The following is a 7500-nucleotide window of genomic DNA, read 5'->3' on the forward strand; positions in this document are numbered from 1 at the left end:
GACTGCGAAGTCTTAACTCACTTGACTGACGAACGCAGTCGCTTATATAAGCCCCGTGGCTTCGCTCTCTCATCTTTGACCCCCTGCCTTTGACCTTTCACCTCGCTCCCCATTGGCCCGAGAAAAAGTGGGCGTGAATGCATTTTGATCCATAAATTTGCATATAGCGACCGCCCTCCAACGCCCTGGAGGCGGGGCCAAATCGCCCCTCGCTCACCGATTGGACGGAACAAAAGTGGGCGTGTGTCGTTTTTGATCCGTTTTTGAAGCGGAAAATCCGTGGTTTTGTACACGCTGTTCGGCGCGCGCCCTGCACGAGTCCAACACCGGTACCCACAAGCGGCGCAAGAACGGTGGCGATGCGACGGTTGCGAGGTGTGACGTGAAGCGGCGCCGCGGTGGGTGGTTTATGTTGTGGTTGGTGGTGGTAACAATGGCGGTTGGTCCAAAATAAAGATAGTAAAAGAAAAACGGCTATCCTGAAGAGTCGCAGCACGCATAAATGACATGTATTCCCACTAGACAACGGGTTTGGGCCTAACTACACATATACTTACCGAGATATCTCACCTAAGGGACCTGAATGGTGGTTTGCGAATTTGGTAACCACAACACTACCCCCTCCCCTTTTTACAGACTCGTCCCGAGTCGTCAAATTTTCGTGTGCCATCATGTGTAGTTTTCCCCTAGTACATTTTACCTACGGATCCCTGAGTGCGACATTCATGGTATTCGTGTCCCCAAAATAAATAACCTGAGGGCTGCGTAACTACCTAAACAAACTCACTCACACGGACGACTTAAATAAAATTGCCGGCGCTAGGACAGACATGCCGGGGGCGCACTCATATTTACAGTACATCTTAACCTTAACTTACAAATTTTACACTAAACCATGGCCCAGGATCAATGAACTCTGCAAAAGAAAAGCAGTTAGCAGGGAGCCAGGCTGCTCGCATGCAGTCTCTGGCTCAAAACAATGCAGGTGACAGGGAACGTGGCTGGCTGCTCACACGCAGTCCAAGGCCTTCCCTTTTGAACTGAACGCAGTGAACCACAATGGTGCATGGGCTGCACAAACGTAGTCTCCGTGCCAGCTCAAGTGGCACACGCAATGAACACAACAAATGGATGGATGAATGGTTTGAACTGAACCACGGTGCACGGGCCGCCACTGCAGGCCCGTGTTGTAGCTGCCAACAGGGCAGTTCTTGCAGCTTGCAAACTGCTGCCCTGCGGATCCTGGCGCACATGGAAATGAACAGGGGGGGGGGGCAAAGCAAAAATTGAACGGGGCTGGTGAACATGGGCAGTGGGCATGGCATGGCAAAGGTGAGCAGGCAAACACAGCCCGCAGAAGAAGGCCGTTGCAGGCAAACACAGCCGGCAGATGAACTGGCCGGCACAGGCCTTGAAGAAAAACAGCCAGCCGGCAGATGAAGTGGGCCGGCACAGACCTTGCAGCACACAGCCAGCAGATGAAGCTGGCCAGCTTTTGCCGTCAGTGGAAGTTGGTGGAGGGAGTGCGGTGGTGCTGGCCACTTGGAAGGCGGGCTCGGACCTACCTACCTGTCTCCCTCCCACCTATCGCCTTTGCCTGTCACTGTACATACCCACTCCCTTAATTTGTCCAAACCCCAATTTAGCCCCAACTTTTTTTTTTTCTTTTAACTCCCCACTATAAATCGTCCCTTAACCCCCTTTATCGTCTTTGTTCGGCTAACCTATCCTGTCACCTAGCCTACTCCCAACCCCTACGTTCCCTTCCCGGAGGGGAATAAGGGAGAGCTAGCGTCCTGTGTCGAGGCCCAATTCAAGCCTCAGAATGGCCTCCCCAGAGTTCGGCGATCTATAACCAAAGTGGGTCCAGCGGCCCACAACGACAGCGAGGGGATGGATGGTGCGGAGGGGTACACTTCCTAATCTACCCTAACCATTTAACTGTTAAACTACCCCGGGGCTTTCAACAAGCGCCTCTCGCTTAAACTATTGGTTCTAACAACCCAGATTCCCGTCGCCTGTGTTGGTGTCCTTACAATTTCGGGCCTCGCCCCCCCAATCTTCTCTCCGTGCCCTCACACGGTCTCCTGGCTGGGATACGTGGCTCCCTTTGGCAGGCACGACCCTCTGCCGAATCTCCCGCTATGGCACCCCCGGGCACTACACTGCCTCCGAGCCTACCAGCTCCCTAACACCGGGGAGTGCCCCCCATGGCACCTCCCCTGAAAAGCACACGTGGCAGGCTGGCTTCCCAGGCCCCTTTCCGAGGGTCACCCTTGCCCACAACACTGCCCACGCGGCTAATGGCGCCCCGGGCCCCCGCACCAAGCAGGCGCACCCGTGCCCACTACTCTATCCCGGCCCCCCATGGGCCCTTGGCCTACCATGGCCGACTAGCCTGGTGCCCGGGGTACCCACTCAGCGATACTCACCTTTCGCAGCCACGCTCCCAAGCCCGTCAACAGGGCTCCTGCACCCCTCCAAATGGGTCTCGAGCCTACTTTCCCACCAACAACAAAACGACCTCCATTTTTCAATTTGACTAACCCAGCTAACTCACTCTACACTGACCCCGGGGTCCCTTGGGCGGGAGTCACTCCTCCCCCCAATCACTCATCGCACCATGCATTCCCCATTTGCTCCATACACACAGACCCGCTGGCCTCACTCACTCACCAAGCACATGCCTCCACCTCACAACTCTCCAACTCTTCAACACACACACCACTGAACTCTGCCATCCTTCTAACTACCTCCCCTAACTAACTCGTGCTCCCACGTCGTCCCTTAAACTACAGCACGTTCCTTTTAACACTACGTAGCTAAACTACGTCCCCTCTACACACTCACCAGTCTGTCTCTGTCTCCTCACTCAAAAATTCATTTTATTTCCCAACCTAAATCTGGCTACAATCCCTCTACCTAATCCATTCCACGGACTCCATGAGGACTTACCCCTGCCCCATGAAGTCGGTCTAGCTAAGCTAACCCTTCCCCCTAACTAGTTTCCATCCTGTGCCCAGGTCAAGGGGGTCTTCCACCCCTTGCCCAGGAATCCTGTGCACCCGAAAGTGAGGCTTGTTTTTATTTTTTATTTTTTTTTTTTACATGCGCAGCACCAGCGCGGCAACTCAGAGCTCGCGCACTTTGCACCTGCCCGTGACGTCATGCAGCTGCACGTGTACCTCGTCCCTCCTTGGACGGTACCATCCGGCCGGGATACCCCTCCTGCCGGATTCCAACCACACGTGCAGCCATGACGTCACCGTGCGCATAAAAAAAAAACACAAGCCCCACGTCTCGAGGGGTTCCCCACGCGAACACATGTGCTTTGCCCGTTGGAGCTTAACACACACGATCGCGTGGAGAACCCGTCCAGTCCAAATCCGTTATCCTGCCTAAACTTTGTCCGTCCGCGGGATCGGCAAATCCACCGCGTGCGTTTCCGGACCGGGACTTCACTCTCGCAAGCGAGCACGTGGCGGTCTCGTGCGTTGCACAGCACGAACCTCGTGCTCGCGGCTGGGTGAACCCGGCACGGTCCCCGAAATAGCTACAGCCGCTACTCGGCTTTCTTTACTCACATGTCGCCGTCGTCGCCTCCATTCCACCCACGCACACACTCCACTCCACACAAAAGCTTTCTGTGACTCATTGGGACTGACTCAATCGGTCAACTTCCCGACCCGGATCTCAACCAATGGTGCTCCATCTCTTCTGGATCTGATTTTGACAAATTTCCCTGACAATATCTGCTGCTCTTCCTTCGCTCCAATTGGTTCTTCTGACCACGTCCTTGTTAAAGTGGACATCTCTCTGGCTGTTATCAGAGAACCACCTCACCGCCGTCGAGTCTGGCATTTCACTCAAGCCGACTGGCAGGGTCTCCGAGCAGCCATCAAACTTACAGACTGGTCTCCTATCACTACTTTCTCAAACATCAACTCATCCTGGGAATTCTTTCAAAGAAACTTACTCTCCCTCATGCACAGATTTATCCCCTCTCGTGTTCAGTTGTCTTACCCTTCCTCCCGCCCTTGGTTTACTGAAGCTTGTGGCGAGGCAGTTGTCCTGAAACAACTTGCCTTTGCCTCATGGAAAGCAAACCCAACTGAGGGCAATCTCAGTTCTTTCCACAAAGCTCGGAACAAGTGTGTATCTACCCTCAGGAGAGCCAGAAAACAACATCTTTCTCATCTCAAGTCTGAACTCTCAAACCTCTCTCCCTCCTCAAAATCCTGGTGGCGTTTAATCAAATCTGTTTCTGGTGTATGTTCCCCCTCCATCCCCTCCCTTACCTCAAATGGCCGCACTGCTGATTCCACACGTGATAAAGCTGAATGTCTAAACTCGGTGTTTGCAGCTAAATCTTGTGTCCCAAACCCATCACTATCTCTACCCACTTTACCCAGTCGCACCCAACTGTCCCTGGACTCTGTATCCTTTTCTCCTGACAAGGTGGAGAGCTTGCTTTCAAACCTCGAGTCAGATTCTGCAACCGGTCCAGACGGCATCAGCCCACGTGTCCTTAAAGCCTGCTCTTCTGCTCTTGCTCACCCTCTCTCTGTTCTATTCACCCTCTCATTTTCCCAAGGTCATCTGCCATCTGCTTGGAAATCTGCTAACATCACTGCCCTGCATAAAAAAGGTGCAAAAACAGATCCCTGTAACTACAGACCAATCAGCCTTCTCCCAATCATCAGCAAGGTTATGGAATCCATCATCGCTTCAGACATGAAATCCTTCCTCTTCTCCAATGGCTTGATTTCCAATCATCAATTTGGTTTCAGACCAGGTCACTCTACCCTGGATGTGCTGCTACTGCTCTCCCATCAATGGATGGAGGTCCTCAATGCCAGACAGGAAATCCGAGCCGTATCCCTGGACATATCACGTGCTTTTGACACAGTCTGGCACCCTGCCCTACTCACCAAACTCTCTTCCCATGGTATTCAAGGCCATCTCCACTCATGGCTCGCAGACTTCCTCTCCTGTCGCAGTCAACGTGTGGCCCTAAATGGAGTTCTTTCATCCCCTCTTCCTGTGCAGGCTGGAGTTCCTCAAGGTAGCGTTCTGGGCCCTGTTCTTTTTCTGGTTTTCATCAATGATCTCTCGGACTCTGGAAAATCCTCTATTTCTCTTTGCCGATGACTCTACCCTCTGCCGTACCATCTGTCATCCCTCAGACCGGCAAGCAGCAGCTTCTTCGCTCACTGCAGATCTGGATAAAATCACAAACTGGTCCAACACGTGGAACATGTCTTTCAATCCACACAAATCTCACACTCTCACTATGTCTCTTCGAAAGGACCGTTTACAAAACCCCCCCATCCACTTTCTCAACAATCCTCTGGAAGAAGTCTTTTCTTTCAAGCTTCTGGGTCTCACTATCTGCCATGACCTTTCCTGGGAAAGTCACATTTCCAACCTTGCCTCAAAAGCCAGTCGCCGACTGGGAATCCTCCGTCGTGCAAAGTCCTTCCTCGGCCCTCTTGAGCTCCTGACTACTTACAAAGCTTTTGTCCGTAGCCTGATGGAGTACTGCTCTCCCCTCTGGGCTGGTGCTCCTGCCTCCCACCTTTCTCGACTTCACGCTGTCGAAACCAGGGCTTTTAAGATCATTGGCATCTCCCGCAATGAAGCTGAGTCTTTGGGCCTCTCACTCAATCACCGCAGATTGGTCGGTGGTCTTTCTGTCTTCTACCGACTCCTCTCCAGCCTTGCCCCCCCTGCTCTCTCTGCGATTTGTCCCAACCACATTTCCACAGGGCGCTCAAGGTCCGCCAACAACCCCCTTCTGGTAAAACTACCAAAATCACGAATCACTGCTCATCTTCACTCTTTCATTCCTCTTTTTTCCCGCCTTTGGAATAAACTTCCTCACTCTATTCTTTCCCATTCTTCCCTCCAGGCTTTCAAAACAGCTGTTCACCACCACCTCTTATCTTCCCCCATCCAAATCCTCGATCTTTTCTACCCCCGATAATCCACCCAAGCCCACTTCCTTCAATTCTCCTGCTTTCCTTCCTGAAAGTCCCTGTAATGTCCATCTTCTCCTCGCCATGTTCCCCGTCCCATCCCCATCCCTCTCCCTTCCACAGTTCACCTGTGTCTGTTCCCCAGTGTTTTGTCCCTTCCACTCCCGCCCCTCTTGTCTCATGCCTCCTTGCTGTGAGTTGTGTGTTCGCTCTCATACGAGCCTCGACCAAGGTATACAAAAAAAAAAAAAAAAAAAAAAAAAAAATCACATTCACACCGGGAGACGCGGCTGCGTGCTCCCGCATGCCCACGACATCTCCCTCACATACCGCTCTCTCACACACACGGTCTCCCTTGCATACGGCCGTTCACTCACGCGTGCCTCACTACTCACACAAACCATACTACTCACACACGCGGGGGCACTCACCCGCGGTGCCTCATCCACACACCGTGCCTCACTCACACACGCGGGGGCACTCACCTGCGGTTCCTCATCCACACACCGTGCCTCTTTTATACACGGCGTGCTGGGAAGCACGCACTCCGGCACAATCGCCACCACACCACTCACACACGGGGTCGCTTCCACACACAGGGACGCACTCACACCTTGCACCACACACACAGGGACAACCACACTGGGGATTCGTGTCCCCACAAGGGTCTCCGGGGCCTCTATACCCCCCAAGCTCTCCGTGCACCCGTCCACAGCACCCGTCCCCTCAACCTCGCAAAGCACGACCGAACTCACCTGGTCGTGACTCGCCTCAAGGGGGCAGACTCCCTCCCCTCGTTCCTGGAGGAGGCCATCCAGGTGCTCGCACTGGGTCTCTACACGCTCCGCGAGCTCAACCTCACTATCCTCCACTACCTCCGTGTGTGTGTGTGCGTCACTTACCCCGTCTTCATCGTGTTGTCTCTCCTCTATTTTTTCTGTCTCCCGTGTCTCTATACATTTATGAGTTTCTGTTGTCGTCACCTCGTGTCTCGTCTCACACGTTTTGGTCTCCCCATTTAATTTTTCCCTTTTGGTCACCGTCGATTCCTCTGTCACGACCCTCGCCCAACACGCCCCCCGAATTATTTTTTTACCCGCCTCCACCGCGGGCCTGTCAGCAGTTGCACCCCCTTCCAGCTCGTTTGCTTCCACACGTGGAGTCGCCATTCCTATCTCCCTAGTCACGGACTTCATGCCCACCTGCAGGCATCGGCCCATGTTCTGCGTCTCACCCCGTAGCTCTTTCATTTCTTCCCTCATTTTTGCTTCCATTCCGTTTATTTGCTGTGTATTCGCATCCATCCTCGTTTTTACTTCATTTGTATTTGTATCCATCTTTTCGTTCATTTGTTGTGTATTCGCATCCATCTTTTCGTTCATTTGTTGTGTATTCGCATCCATTTTTTGTGTATTCGCATCCATTCTCGCTGTCATTGCCGCCAGCATGGCGCATAGCTGGGCCATGTCGGGTGCGCTTGGGTGAGCCGTTTCGGCAAGGGTCGGCGGGTTTTGGTGGAGAG

This window comes from Eptatretus burgeri, chromosome 2 (assembly GCF_056783735.1).
Source record: "Eptatretus burgeri isolate ZD-2024b chromosome 2, Ebu_testis_v1, whole genome shotgun sequence".
Lineage (NCBI taxonomy): Eukaryota > Metazoa > Chordata > Myxini > Myxiniformes > Myxinidae > Eptatretus > Eptatretus burgeri.